We start from the raw sequence: 16,149 nt of genomic DNA on the forward strand, positions 1-16,149 counted from the left end.
GCATGTAACTTACAGTTTTTCTTTTCCTTACAGGAGAGGCTGTGATGACCCACATTTGAGAAGTGACAAGAAGGATGTGGAGAATAGTGGCGTGGGATTCCATTTTCCTTTAACGGTTTCTTTTGTTATGATATTTTTTCATAAATGGTGGTAAGATTTTTTGATGACATAAGTTTCAAATTGCAGCACGAGGACGTATATAGCTTTTGCTACCTATTTTTGACATGCTATAAGGTGCTATTATTCATTATTATACCAACTTACACAAACAATTTAAGTAACATCTGATTTATTTTCCTGTGAGCATGTATGCATGTAATATGCTTGTTGAAAGCTAAAACTAGAAGCAATTTCTTTACAGTGTTAGCCTAGCTTCCTCCAATCTTTTCCTTTTTTGAGATGTTGGACGTTGTATGACTGAGAGTTTTGACATTGTGCTCGCATTTTCAATCTACACAATTGGTGCACATGGTACAAAAATATGTGTGGATGATACGATGTCCTAGTGTTGATGGAAAATGCTCCACTCACATTGTGACCATTCTTCTTGTGGCCTTTTCTCCACTGAATGTGTAGACTGTTGGCATTTGGCATCAATACTTCAATATGATAAGTTGTTCATGATGTAATGCTTGAGCTGTATTACCTTGTCTATGTTTGGATGTAATATGCTTATTCAAAGTGGAAGAAGTTATTTTAATGTGTAGGCTTAAGAGGAGGTCTGCAATGCTTCACTGGGAGTTCACATGGGTGCATGATCAAAGCTGTCCAGCAGGTGCAAGCCACAATCTAGCTTCTACTGCACAAAAAATTCAGGTTAGTCTATGTCTGATCATCAGATAGGCAATAAATATAGAGTAAATGCTCACCGTCCCATTTCGTTGACATACGTTTGGCTCACTTGGTTTGCAACCAACCTGATTCTTAGACATAGGCATAAGTTCTGGGTGAGGTTTGTTAGGCCCCCACATGGGTGGAGCCTTGCACAACAACATGCAGCAATGTGTGCTAATATAGTGTAATGTGCAAGAACAGAGCTTTAATTTCCATTAAGTAGCCTACGTTGTTTAAAACTTCTGGCCTAAAAATGAAGTTGTTTCACACCTCAAGTGGACCTGTTTCAAAACAAATGGATATCTAGACATTTGTATTACCCTATTGTGCCCCTTTGAGAAGCAAAAAAACTTGTTTTTTGCACAAGAAGATCTAATCACTGTTGCCCTCTGTTCGTAGTGGGAACATCAATGCTCTGCCTACATCTAGGGCCCATCAAATTGCATTTAATCACAATACCAAAAACAAGTACACTTCCTTAAATTGCTCCACTTGGCACCTTCATTTAGTTCCGTTCACCCCTGAAGATGAAGGCTTGAAAATGAGTAATAGAAGTTTCTTTATAGAGGCTTCAAATTGCTTAGGATTTAATATCTAAACAATTTGCCAGTAGAAAAGTTACCAAGTGAGATAGGTGAACTAATCCACCTAAGATACGTTGGTTGTACAAACACTGGATTACAAAGCCTCCCATCGGCAATGGGCAATCTTCACAATTTACAAACTCTATATTTATCATCTGTTTGTCACATCAAAATACTCAGTGCAATTGGAAGTGACAACAGTTAAGACATTTCCATGTGAAGCACACCTGGGCTTGTTTGGGAGAATCTCTCATCTAAGGGTATCTGCAACTGGACCCGATAAGTTGCCTCAAGACTATAAGATATGTTAGGGCTGGCAATTGGATTTACATTTTCTTAGAAAATCTGACCAATCAAAAAAATTAGGAATTTATTTAGAGTCAGAAGCATACGTTGAGGTGTTGTATGAATCAATTACTAAATTGGACTGCCTCCAGTCTGTGTTGTTGAATCGACTGACAAAGAATTCCCACATCAGTGACTCTTCCACATCTTCTCAATTTATGTAAGTTGTATTTGCGTGGATAGTTAGAGAAGCTAACCGAGTGTTGTGAATTTCCAACAAACCTATCCAAGCCTACCTTGTAATTGTCCCATTCGGAACTCGGCCCATCACTTTTCAGGTTGCAGCATCAATGGTAGCACATCACTCACTACAAGAACATGGGCTTTTACCGGCGGTCAAAGCAATTAGGGCCTTTCTCTTATACCAGCGACTTTTGTTGGCGCCCTATGTTTTGGCCGCCAGAAAAACTACATTTAAAATGTTTCGGCAATGCCTTTTATTGTTGTAGTGACTTTTGGGTTTCAATAAAAGATTTCATTTATAGTAGAAACTATGTTGGCACCTGTGAGGTAACTTGATATATATAATATTTGATTTGTATTAATGTATTTCTGTTTGGATTTAATAAACCTTTTCAAAGTAGAAGCAGTTTTCCCAAGTCCAAGCTCAAGGATCAATCAGTACTGCTTGACCAGAGAATTTCTCTACATGTCAATGATCAAACTGCTCCTTAGGTAGAGCCCGGAGTATAATGTTCACTCCCCAAGTATAGGGTTGTGATGTAGTAATAAACTCGGTAAGACCGAGGTCGAATCCACAGGGACTGATACTTGTACGTTATCTGAAACCAAGTAGAACTTAGAACTAGACTAAGATGTGATCTAAACCAAATAGAATTTAAAGAGTAATTGTGGAATAATTATCTAATAACTTAAGGAATTCAGAGGAAAGAAACTAGGGATTCAGAGGATCCACTTGTAGGGATCAGGGAGGTCTTTTGCCTGCATCAAGAATCACAGAAATCAAACTGAACCTACTTGATCTAGTATTCACAAGATGAAAGGTATATGAATTAGAATGGATTCCATCATCTAACCATGCCGACGAGACAAAGCAAACAATAGGATTAAACTAATTACCAACCAATCAACAATGTATAAAGATCAGGAAGGGTACTGTCATCCTACCATGCCCATGTAGCAATGATGAACAACAGGGCTTCCTGACTTCATAAACATAAAAAGGGGAAAGAAATATTCAAAGCCATTGCAAACCCATTGTAATTTCAGTCACAACAGACCATAAAAGACTAAGAAAAAATATTCCTTTAATAGTCAACTAAATCAAATTCAGTTTATGAATTAAAGGCACAAGGTAAAATCTCCCATCTCGCTACAGGCTTCACCTCTTAGCCCTAGCTAAGAGGTTTAGCCACACATAGGCATGATGCGGCTGAATTTAAAAATAAAAAGAGAAAGAATAGAAGAAGAACCCGTCTAAAGTCTTTCCGCTTCCCGTTCCAGCCCTTTCTTCTTTTCTTTTCCTCCCCACGTTCAAGCCTCCACCCCTTCAAAAGAGTCTCCACGCTGCCAGATTCTCACATCTCGGGCAGCTCTCTCCAGCCACGTCCACTCCAGCAAAAAAACGTCTTCACGTTTCTTCCTTTCCCCCTTCAATCCTCCCAAACGAGCAAAAACCAAAACCGAGCACCCCCTCCCTGTCTCCTCCTCTTCTGTTTTTAAAGATGAAAAAGCCTCCTCCGAGAGCTGCTGTCGAGTCCCAATAGGTTGCGGAAATGGTCTTTCCGCAGCCAGGAACGCACGTCCTCTGCTGCGACAATGCCTCACGCAGTCATGAATGCGGCGTCTCCGCGCTTCTTCTTCTTTGTTTTTTTTCAAAAGGACAACGTCCTCTGGGAGTTTTCGGGCAGTCCTACATGATAAACGGTTCAGATCGTCCGTCTGATCGCTCCCACGAGTGCACAATCCGCCGCAAAAATCGGACGGCGTCCGGTTGCGAAACAGAGTGCATTACGCACTCTCGCTGTCTGATGGTGGGGCCCATAAAGCTTTGTTTTGGGAAATCCACTCCGTCCACTGTATTCTGCTCGAAAAACCAAGCGGGAATCACTGTTTTTGGATCCAAATCGGTGTGGTCCATGGATGCTTTCATTCAGCCGTCCGTCCCAAGTTTCGCCAGTATTCTCCTGTGTATGCATTCATCCACCTAGGCCTGAGTGATAGGGGGCATGTGCGTCTTATAGACGATCCGGATCTGACCTTTGATGCGTGGTGGGGCCCACAAAGGTTCGTCCGCACGTCCGTGTCTAAAACGCTGAACAAAAAATCACGGGACCGGAACGAGTTTCGGTCAGAGACGGAGTTGGATTTTGTTTTTAATGCCGTGCACGGCTAGTGCACTTATGTATTATGCACCTTTGTCTCATATGGGATCCACATATGATGTTCGCGAGAAATCTCCACCGTCCATCTTCTTCCCCTTTTAATTTAAGCCGTTGAGTCCAAGGATGAGGTGTATCCAGCGATCAAGTGGGCCCCAGATCAGTAAATTATGGGCTGATCTGTCCGTTGGGCCACTTCCACAGCGATCCAATGGATGAAATTTTACGTGTACGGTTAATTTATGGCCCTCAAGCGATGTATGAATTCTCGAGCTGAACGGATGGTGGAAACCCTGTGTTCTTGCATTCTGGATGTCTTTCGGGCCACTTGAGCTTTAGTTTCTCGATTTTCTTGAAATCCCTGGCGTGCACATCCGTCGATCTTGGTCTCCTGGGGTCCGTCTCTTACCTTGGTGATTTCAGACCACTAAATCCCTGCTTTTAGTACCTTTTTCCCAGTCCAGGCTCGTAAATACGCCCTGCAACACAAACACGTTTTAAATCGGGCCGTTAAACAGTATCATGTTTGAAAACCCAGGTAATAATAGGGTCTGATATGCAATATTTGACCCTCAACACAACCCCCAACTAGCATCTTGCTAGTCCTGAGCAAGGTATGCGAAAAATAAATTGAGAATTACAGGACAATTTCTACAAACTCAAGAGATTTATGAAAACTATTCAGATACTCGAATTCTAAGATTCATGAATGTTGGCATTACTTTCTCCTGAAATCAAGCTCATGGTAAACTTCATAATCAAGCTCAAATATTAATCCATTAATTAGAACGATTCTAAATATTGAATTCCATGAGTGTATCGTGTAATCTCGGCTTATCATTAAGGTTCACTTCTTAATTTCAGGATATCATTGGTAACCACAAGAGAATTCATGATAACCAACACCTAAACCAAAGCTTGATTCATTCTTCCAGCTTTTGATGATTTTCACACTATGTCAACTTGTTTAAAAGTACAGCCAAGGAGGAGAATCGAATCTACACCTATAGGGAGCAAACCTATGGTAAAGACCGGTCGCCAAAAAGTTTATGAATGTCAACCTTGGGGAATCAAACCTTCACCTGTAGGGAGCAGACCTATGGTGAGAACCATTCGCCCAATCTTTTCAATTTCTCAAGTTGGTTCCTTTCAAGCTTAGTGATCACCAAATTAATCCTTCAATATCGAATGAAACCTTAATGTGTAAGCGAGATGTGACATGTAAAATTATGATTCAATCAATGTTTAAAACTTCTAATCATGGATTAATAGTTCTAACTTAACTGTGAAATCTAACAGATACTGAATCCAAGCGTCTTAATTTTCCTACATCATGTATCTTGAAATTCTAAATGCCTTAGATGGCTGTCAAAATTCCTTCGAGTTCACAAGAAAGTCCAGAAAATTTTAAAAATTTTCACAATTTCTGCTCAAGACTAAGAAAATACAGATTAGGAGACCTAATCTCCCACCCCCAACCTAAAATCTAGATTGTCCTCAATGTAAAAGAAATAAGCATGCGATGCACATGGGACAAAATAAGTAAATGAGAAGTGATGGAAAGATAATACCTGGATGAAAGCATCAAGAGGCTTTCCAAAGATATCTATGTAAGAGCGGGTCAGCACAAGAGAGAAACCAACAGAAGTAAAATAAAATAACAAAAATAAAATCCTACCTATACCACTTTCGTAGGTGCTCTCGATTACATTTAGCATATGCAACAAGCCTTTAAACCCCTAGGTTGCCCCTAGTGGACGAGTTGTAGTCTCGTGAGGGTTTGCAGTAATGTTACCCACAAACATTGAACTAACTAACTAGGAAAATGAAATAGAAAGAAAAACTGGATTGGCTCCCAGGAGCGCTAAGTTTACCGTCTTCAGCCAGACAAATAAAGTAACTACCCTAGTCCTAAGAAAACAGGAAACCTACTTATACCTCCATCAGATTAGGAGATCAATCCTGGTAAACAGGATCAGTCAGAGGTATGGACATGTCCTCTGAATCAAATTTCTCGACAAATGGTTTCAATCGATGTCCATTGACTTTAAACTCCTTACCATTGTCGGGATCTCTTATCTCAACGGCCCCATGCGGAAAAACAGTGACAACAATGTAAGGGCCGGTCCAACGAGATCGAAGCTTACCCGGAAAGAGATGTAATCGAAAATTGTACATAAGGACCTTCTGACCAGGCGTGAATGATTTTCGCAAAATGTGTTGGTCATGAAATGCTTTCATCTTGTCCTTGTAAATTCTTGAATTATCGTATGCATCATTCCGGATTTCCTCCAGTTCATTCAATTGAAGTTTGCGTAGCGAGCCCGCGTTGTCCAGATTGAAATTAAGATTTTTGATCGCCCAGTACGCTTTATGTTCCAGCTCCACAGGCAAGTGACAAGCCTTCCCATAGACAAGTCTGAAGGGAGACATCCCAATAGGGGTTTTAAATGCAGTACAGTATGCCCATAAGGCATCGGTCAATCGAATTGACCAATCCTTACGATCAGGGTTGACCGTCTTCTCCAAGATGTGTTTAATTTCCCTATTAGAAATCTCGGCTTGCCCACTTGTTTGTGGGTACTACGGGGTGCTCACCTTATGAGAGATACCGTATTTCTTCATTAAGCTCTCGAATGGTCTATTACAAAAGTGTGAGCCCCCATCACTAATGATGGCTCGAGCCGTTCCGAATCGAGAAAGGATGTTTTCTTTTAGGAATTTAATGACCGTGCGATGGTCATTAGTTCGACACGGAATCGCTTCAACCCATTTAGTGACATAGTCCACGGCGAGCAAAATATACAGATTTCCAAATGATTGGGGGAATGGTCCCATGAAATTGATGCCCCAGCAATCAAATGCTTCAATGATAAGGATGGGATTCAAAGGCATCATATTTCGACGGGACAATGCTCCTAATTTCTGACAACGCTCACAAGCTTTGCAAAACTCATGAGTGTCCCTAAACATAGTGGGCCAGTAAAAGCCACACTGCAGAATCTTGGCCGTGGTCTTTTTAGCAGAAAAGTGACCACCACAGGCCTGTGAGTGACAGAAGGAGATGACGCTCTGATGCTCATCGTCAGTACACATCTCCTTAGATTTGGTCGGGCAATATTTAAATAAATAAGAATCATCCCAGAAAAAGTTGCGCACCTCGGTGAAAAATTTCTTCTTATCTTGCGCAGTCCACTGTGGCGGTATGGCACCTGTAGCAAGATAATTAGCAATATCAGCGAACCAAGGTGAATGGGAGACTCGGAACAGTTGTTCATCAGGGAACATGTCGTTGATATGGGTCGTCTCAAGGGGATCAGAGGTATTAAGGCGAGAAAGGTAATCGGCCACAACGTTTTCTACTCCCTTTTTATCTTTAATTTCCAAATCAAATTCTTGGAGTAGAAGAATCCATCGTATCAAGCGGGGCTTAGAATCATTCTTAAAAAGAAGATACTTCAGTGCCGCATGATCTGTATAGATAATGATCTTGGATCCGATTAGGTAGGACCTAAATTTATCCAAGGCGAACACTACGGCTAAGAGTTCCTTTTCTGTAGTCGAGTAGTTCACTTGGGCAGGATTTAGAGTCTTACTTGTGTAGTAAATGACGTAGGGCTTCTTATCTTTTCTCTGGCCTAGGACCGCCCCAGGAGCATAGTCAGAAGCATCACACATAAGTTCAAAAGTAAGGCTCTAATCAGGTGGTTGTATGATAGGTGAAGTGGTTAACATGCCTAAGCTTGGTGAAAGCTTCCTGGCATTGCTCAGTCCACTCGTATGGAGCATCCTTTTGAAGAAGATTACATAAAGGACGAGAGAGGAGACTAAAGTCCTTTATGAATCGCTTGTAAAATCCTGCGTGTCCTAAGAAGGATCGCACTTCTCTGATGTTCTTGGGTGGAGGTAGGTTAGAGATAAGATCGATTTTTGCCTTATCTACCTCGATTCCCTTGGACGAGATGATATGCCCAAGGACAATTCCCTTCTAAACCATGAAATGACACTTCTCCCAATTAAGTACCAAGTTCTTTTCTTCACATCTTTTCAGCACACATTTAAGACTTTCCAAGCACTTGCTGAAAGATGGACCGTAAACAGAGAAATCGTCCATGAAGACCTCTAGATATTGCCCCACCATATCAGAAAAGATACTAAGCATACATTACTGAAAGGTGGCAGGGGCATTACATAGTCCGAATGGCATCCTTCGATAGGCAAAGGTGCCGTAGGGACATGTAAATATAGTCTTTTCCTGGTCTTCAGGAGCTATCTCTATCTGGTTGTAGCCCGAATACCCGTCAAGGAAACTGTAATAGGAATAACCAGCTAACCTTTCCAGGATCTGATCAATGAATGGTAAGGGAAAGTGGTCTTTCCTCGTGACGGTATTCAACTTCCTGTAGTCAGTGCACATTCTCCAACCAGTAGTGACTCTAGTTGGCACGAGTTCATTATTGGCATTGGCTACGATGGTGATTCCGGACTTCTTAGGGACCACTTGAGTTGGACTCACCCATTGACTATCAGATATAGGGTATATAATACCCACGTCCAATAGTTTAAGAACCTCGGCCTTAACCACTTCCTTCATGTTTGGATTTAGTCTATGTTGTGGTTGCCGAGCGGTTTTTGCATTATCCTCAAGATATATGCGGTGAGTACAAATCGAGGGATCGATTCCCTTGAGGTCCGCTATCGTCCATCCCAGGGCTCCTTTATGCTCAATGAGAGTAGATATGAGCATACTCTCCTGTTCTTTCTCCAGGTGGGCAGAGATCACCACCGGGTATGTCTCATCTTGACCTAAATAGGCATATTTCAAATTAGAGGGCAAAGGTTTTAGGTCAAGCTTCGGCGGCTTGAGGTTAGACGGTAGAGGCACTACATCGGTTTGTGGCAATTCTTCAAATTGTGGCCTCCACCGGTTAACTTCAAGTACCGGTACAGTATCAAGCAAGGCGCACGTCTCCCTAATCATGTCATCATTAAAATCATAGGAGTGGGCCAGGCACGTCTCTAGATGGTCAGAGGATAAGGTCAGCGGTGTCGTATCTTCCACGAAAGAGTCAATCATGTTAATGTCGTGGAAATCGTCATAATCCTCTGAGTTGCTGCCGTTATTTAAAAAAAATGTTTGACTCTAATGTCAAATTTCTAAAAGACATAGTCATGACACCATTCCTGCAATTGATAATTGCATTTGACGTGGTAAGGAATGGGCGACTAAGAATGACGAGAATCTGAGTGCTCATGTTATTGATGGGTTCGGTGTCCAGGATGATAAAATCTACAGGGTAGTAAAATCTATTGACCTGGACTAACACATCCTCAATTATCCCTCTTGGTACACGAACAGAGCGATCAGCAAGTTGTAGTGTGGTTAGGGTGGGTTTTAATTCACCCAAACCTAACTGTTTGTATACCGAGTAGGGAATCAGATTGACGCTCGCTCCTAAGTCAAGAAGTGCGTGATCAATTCGATGGTTCCCGATTACACATGATATGGTTGGGCTACCGGGATCCTTGAATTTCTGCGGCACGTCTTGCTACAGGATGGCACTCACTTTCTCAGTCAAGAAGATTTTCTTTTGAATAATTTTCCGTCTTTTGGTCGTGCATAAGTCTTTCAGAAATTTGGCATATGAAGGAATCTGTTTCACGACATCAAGTAGAGGAATGTTGACTTTCACTTGTTTCAACACCTCTAGGATATCCTGAGAGTTAGAGAGAGGTTTTGGTGAGACCAACCGTTGGGCGGATGGAGCAACTGGCTTCTGTAAAAGTTTCGGTTCTAATTTTTGTGGGGCATCACTAGCTCCATCATTGTTGTCCTCTTCTGGTTCTTGAGGTTTTTCGGGTCTAATCGGAAGAGTTTTATCAATGATCTTCCCACTCCTAAGAGTGGTGATGGATTTAGCATGCCCCATCTGATTTGAAGAGCTGGGATCATTAATCTCGTACTGCGGTTTAGGATTGGGGAGAGGTTGTGCAGGAAGCATCCCCTTTTCTATAACCGTCATACGAGAATCTATCTTTTGCATAAAATCTGTAATTCCCCGCATTGCCTGAGCCAGCTCTTGTATGGGATTTTGAACCGGTTCCTCTTGAGGTTTCACTTGATTTGGATTTTGATTGAAGAAACCTGGAGGAGTCGCCGTTTGTCCATTCCTCCAACTAAAGTTTGGATGATTTTTCCAGCCAGGATTATATGTATTGGAGTTAGGTCCAGTGAAAGGTCTTTGATAGTTGTTTACGGCATTGGCTTGTTCATTCAACACTCCTCGAAAGGCAGGTATTGTAGGACAGTTTTCAGTTGTGTGAATGTTGCAATCACAGATGCCGCAAACAATTTCATTGACCTTATCCTTCTTTCCTTCCATGGCCTCAACTTTCCTTATGAGCGTAGTCACTTTACACTTGAGATCATCCTCTTCTTTCAAGAGATATAATCACCTTTCTCCTTTAATTGAGTCGGCCTAGACGTGGTGTTTGACTTTAGGTAATAGTCCCAAGATTGTGTTTTTTCAGCCAGACTGTCGAGGTAGTCCCATACCTCGTCGACATCTTTATTAATGAACTCTCCATTACACATTATCTCGACCATTTGGCGTATGGAAGATGTCAGTCCATCGTAGAAAAAATTTATAATGCGCCACGTTTCAAATCCGTGTTGTGGGCATGAACTGACCAAATCTTTGAACCTTTCCCAATATTGGAAGAATGTTTCATTCATGATTGCTTTTCTGAGGGTAATCGTTTTATGATGTGGAAAGAATTTTTTTATGAATTCCCTCTGCATGTCGTTCCATGTGCCAATGGATCTAGGACGCAGTGAATGTAACCACATCTTAGCTTTCTCTTTTAAGGAAAAAGGAAAGAGTTTCAGCCTAATTGTATCCTCAGATACATTAGGAAAATATAATGTAGTTATAATCTCATCGAACTCTTTCAAATGTAAATATGGGCTTTCTGATTCAAGTCCATGGAATTTGGGAAGGAGTTGGATAACTCCTGGCTTGATGTCCATTTGTCCTGTGTTTTCAGGAAAAATCATGCATGAGGGCGTACTCACTCCCGCCGGTTGTAGATAATCTCGTAAAGTACGAGGCGGGGGTGCCTGTTGCACCTCATTCTCATCTTGGGTATCCTCCACCCTGGGTGGAAGTAGAGGAGGTTGGTCTTCAGCCATAACTTCACTTAACTCAGGGGATTTCGAGTGGTGTCTAGTCCTGCGATGAATAGTCAACCCCTCAACCAATCCTCCTTCAGTCAAGAGACGTCGAGTGTTGTCACGGGCCCACTTGGGCATGAAACACTCACAGCCCTCAATTAAATTCAAAACCTAATCCTAAGAAACGAAAAAAAAATCTAGAAAGAAGGAGAGAGAGAGTTGGAAAGAAATTACCAAATTGAAGCCCCTAAGTTAAGGACCTGCAAAAGAAAACAAACAAGTCAGATTCTAAAAAAGAGAAGAACAATCTGTTAAAAGAAAGATAGTAGTAAACTGATTTCTAAAAGAAAGTGGAAATTTCTAAAATAAATTAGGAAAGTCCTAAACTAGAAAGTAAATTACAAAAAGAGAACTGAAAAATAGAAAGTAGAGAAGGAGCTTACCGAATTAGAAATTTCTATCTTAAAGGCCTACAAAATAGGAAGGTTAGTTTCTAAACAAAAATTCTAAAAATAAATTAGGAAAACAAAATTAGATTCTAAAAGAGTTAAAATTAGAAAGTGAAAAACAAAAGAGTAAAGTTTCTAAAATTAGAGGATTTATCTAGAAAGGGAAATAACTAACCTAGTTTCTAAAAATAAACTACTTCCTAAAAATAGAAAAATACTAGAATTAAAAATTTTCAAAATTTAAACCCTAATTCTAAAAGGTAGAAAAAGTAGAGAAATTAAGAAGGAATTACCAATTTAAGAACTTATGTCAGGATCCTACAAAACAGGAAAACAAGTTAGTTCTAGAAATCAAATAAAAGTCTACAACTAAAGTTAGTCAAATTCTAATCTTAAATTAATTCTAAACCTAATTAATTTCAGAAAATTGCAACCGTCAGTCCTCGGCAACGGCGCCAAAAACTTATTCACTCCCCAAGTATAGGGTTGTGATATAGTAATAAACTCGGTAAGACCGAGGTCGAATCCACAGGGACTGATACCTGTACGTTATCTGAAACCAAGTAGAACTAGAACTAGACTAAGATGTGATCTAAACCAATAGAGTTTAAGGAATAATTGTGGAATAATTATCTAAAACTTTAAGGAATTCAGAGGAAGAAAACTAGGGATTCAGAGGATCCACTTGTAGAGATCAGGGAGAACTTATGCCTGCTTCAGAAATCATGGAAATTAACTAGACTTCCTTTGATATAGTTTTCAAAAGGTGAAAGGTATATGAACTAGAATGGATTCCATCACCAAGCCATGCCCAGGAGATAAAGTAAACAACAGAATTAAACTAATTACCAACCATCCAACAATGTATGAGGATCAGGAAGGGTACTGTCATCCTACCATGCCCATGGGACAATGATGAACAACAGGGGTTCCTGACTTCATAAACATAAAAAGGGGAAAGAAATACTCAAAGCCATTGCAAACCCATTGTAATTTCAATCACAACAGACCATAAAAGACTAAGAAAAAATATTCCTTTAATAGTCAACTAAATCAAATTCAGTTTATGAATTAAAGGCACAAGGTAAAATCTCCCATCTCGCTACAGGCTTCACCTCTTAGCCCTAGCTAAGAGGTTTGGCCACACATAGGCATGATGCGGCTGAATTTAAAAATAAAAAGAGAAAGAATAGAAGAAGAACCCGTCTAAAGTCTTTCCGCTTCCCGTTCCAGCCCTTTCTTCTTTTCTTTTCCTCCCCACGTTCAAGCCTCCACCCCTTCAAAAGAGTCTCCACGCTGCCAGCTTCTCACATCTCGGGCAGCTCTCTCCAGCCACGTCCACTCCAGCAAAAAAACGTCTTCACGTTTCTTCCTTTCCCCCTTCAATCCTCCCAAACGAGCAAAAACCAAAACCGAGCACCCCCTCCCTGTCTCCTCCTCTTCTGTTTTTAAAGATGAAAAAGCCTCCTCTGAGAGCTGCTGTCGAGTCCCAATAGGTTGCGGAAACGGTCTTTCCGCAGCCAGGAACGCACGTCCTCTGCTGCGACAATGCCTCACGCAGTCATGAATGCGGCGTCTCCGCGCTTCTTCTTCTTTGTTTTTTTTCAAAAGGACAACGTCCTCTGGGAGTTTTCGGGCAGTCCCACATGATGAACGGTTCAGATCGTCCGTCCAATCGCTCCCACGAGTGCACAATCCGCCGCAAAAATCGGACGGCGTCCGGTTGCCAAACAGAGTGCATTACGCACTCTCGCTGTCTGATGGTGGGGCCCACAAAGCTTTTGTTTTGGGAAATCCACTCCGTCCATTGTATTCTGCTCGAAAAACCAGGCGGGAATCACTGTTTTTGGATCCAAATCGGTGTGGTCCATGGATGCTTTCATTCAGCCGTCCGTCGTCCGTTTTAACGCTCGAGAACCGATCTCCGGTGTCGTTTGACATTCATCCACCTAGGCCTGAGTGATAGGGGGCATGTGCGTCTTATAGACGGTCCGAATCTGACCTTCGATGCGTGGTGGGGCCCACAAAGGTTCGTCCGCACGTCCATGTCTAAGACGCTGAACGAAAAATCACGGGACCGGAACAAGTTTCGGTCAGAGACGGAGTTGGATTTTGTTTTTAATGCCGTGCACGGCTAGTGCACTTATGTATTATGCACCTCTGTCTCATATGGGATCCACATATGATGTTCGCGAGAAATCTCCACCGTCCATCTTCTTCCCCTTTTAATTTAAGCCGTTGAGTCCAAGGATGAGGTGTATCCAGCGATCAGGTGGGCCCCAGATCAGTAAATTGTGGGCTGATCTATCCGTTGGGCCACTTCCACAGCGATCGAATGGATGAAATTTTACGTGTACGGTTAATTTATGGCCCTCAAGCGATGTATGAATTCTCGAGCTGAATGGATGGTGGAAACCCTGTGATCTTGCATTCTGGATGTCTTTCGGGCCACTTGATCTTTAGTTTCTCGATTTTCTTGAAATCCCTGGCGTGCACATCCGTCGATCTTGGTTTCCTGGGGTCCGTCTCTTACCTTGGTGATTTCAGACCGCTAAATCCCTGCTTTTAGTACCTTTTTCCCAGTCCAGGCTCGTAAACACGCCCTGCAACACAAACACGTTTTAAATCGGGCCGTTATACAGTATCATGTTTGAAAACCCAGGTAATAATAGGGTCTGATATGCAATATTTGACCCTCAACAATGATAGACTGTGATTACACACACATATGAAGCCACTGGACGGATATAGAGAATGGTAGCATGGGAATTGATTACCTTTCGATGGTTTCTTTCCTCACTTCCTTTTGTAATGAAGGGTGGCTCAAGAAAAATTGAAAGTCTGGTCACGTGGATGTGGGAAGCATTAAGGATAATTTTGTCCTCTCAGCGATCAACCACAAAGCTTTCAAAGGCCTTTCCCTGGCCTCTCTGTGGCACATGGAGTGAAATTTCGTGGTCCAAGCCAATGTCTCTTTGAGATGATCCTTGACGGCCTGATAGAGAAGCTGGCCAGTGGGTCTTCAAAATCTTCGGTGATTGGTGCATGCAGACTTGGATGACATTCCAAATTGTAGCATGAGGATGTATCTATGTATGTTTTCCTAACAAAATTTTGATTTGTTACCTTGTGGCATTTTAGGACATTCTACATTCAGTAGTTTTCACTAGCATTTTGGGTAATGTTTGATTTGTGATAGTGTATGCATGTTTTCATGTAATACTCTTGAGAGTCGAAATAGAAGCAATCTTTCAGTTTTTTTTAGAGACCACTCTTTTCTCTAATGCAGTGTATTTTGGTTTTTAGTTTGCACAAGTGGAGCCCAATCCCACCGTTGATGGCAAATGTTGCGTTGTCCCATATAGAAAGATCATAGCCGTTCTAAATTTAGCCATTCTAATTGTACTAGGTAGTTCACATTTGGACGACTATTTGAATAGTAGGTGCATTGCATGGACCTTTCAGACTATTGCCCATTAAATCAACAGTTTGGATTGCAGAACTAAGACGACCCACGTGCACAAGTTGAAAGACGTGTTTTGTTGAAACTCTCTGTTCCAAGTTGTACACGAACACTGCTTTTTAGTCACATTATATATAATGCTCGATTGAAAGAAGTTGGGATTTTTGTGATTGGCCCAGCAATGTTACAGGTAGGACCCACCTGTTGTCTGTACATGGATGGATTTGGGTCATCCCTGGTGGTGCCTGCCACACGAACAGTTCGGGATTGCCACGTGTATAGAGATTGATTGAGTGAACGGTTGAAGTCTCATGTTGTAAGTGTCAAACACAGATGGTCCGCTCCACGAAAAGATATTTCAAGTTCATTCATCAGGCATACATTCACATCAATCCAGACAGACCAGTTTGTAGGACCCCTTGTAGACGAAGCACACGCGGAAATCATTAGTGCAAATATCAGTGATCAGATTATTTGGAATTATTTATAGATTGTCCGAACAATACTGATTTTGGGCTACGTTGTTCCAGTGGGACCTATGATTCATCCATATTGCCATAAATGAGATAAATGATTTCCCAAACTATCCTTTAGTAGCCTTCAAGATCTTGTAGCTAACTATTTATATATTTATTTATTTATTTTTGTGTTGCTCCTTCAAGGGACACCCCAATTTCCTGAAAGGAGAAATGTGTATAGCCTTTTGTGAAACCCTAAACAAGTAAGACCGTTATAGGCCCACCCAACAGGGTTTGCATGACGTATGCCCCAAAGTCGCCCATGTCCAATAGGCGGTAGCCCAAATTAAAATGAGACTTGTTGAATGAAACTAAAATTTAATTCTTGGACCTCATTCATTGAATTGGGATGATTGGCTATTTTTCATGCCATAGTTTGTTAAAGCTCATTGATGAAGTTATTACTATTATTTTTTATTTTGGACAGTTCAATCTAAGTT

General features: G+C 41.4%; 1 protein-coding gene across 5 annotated transcripts in view; it reads left to right on the forward strand.

Annotated features, from left to right (window-relative positions):
- Nucleotides 1-14,999, forward strand: part of LOC131258102 (putative disease resistance protein At1g50180) — a 75,465-nt gene extending 60,466 nt beyond the window's left edge. For 3 of the 5 annotated variants that reach the window (XR_009177878.1, XR_009177880.1, XR_009177879.1), the window contains exon 4: nucleotides 34-1,336. The gene's annotated coding sequence lies outside the window, so the exon portion shown is untranslated. Of the gene's footprint in view, nucleotides 1-33; nucleotides 1,337-14,437 lie in introns of those variants that run through there. The other 2 variants (XM_058259167.1, XM_058259166.1) reach the window with 2 other exon arrangements.
- Nucleotides 15,000-16,149: the final 1,150 nt, after the last annotated feature.

This window comes from Magnolia sinica, chromosome 10, assembly GCF_029962835.1.
Source record: "Magnolia sinica isolate HGM2019 chromosome 10, MsV1, whole genome shotgun sequence".
NCBI classification, from domain to species: domain Eukaryota; kingdom Viridiplantae; phylum Streptophyta; class Magnoliopsida; order Magnoliales; family Magnoliaceae; genus Magnolia; species Magnolia sinica.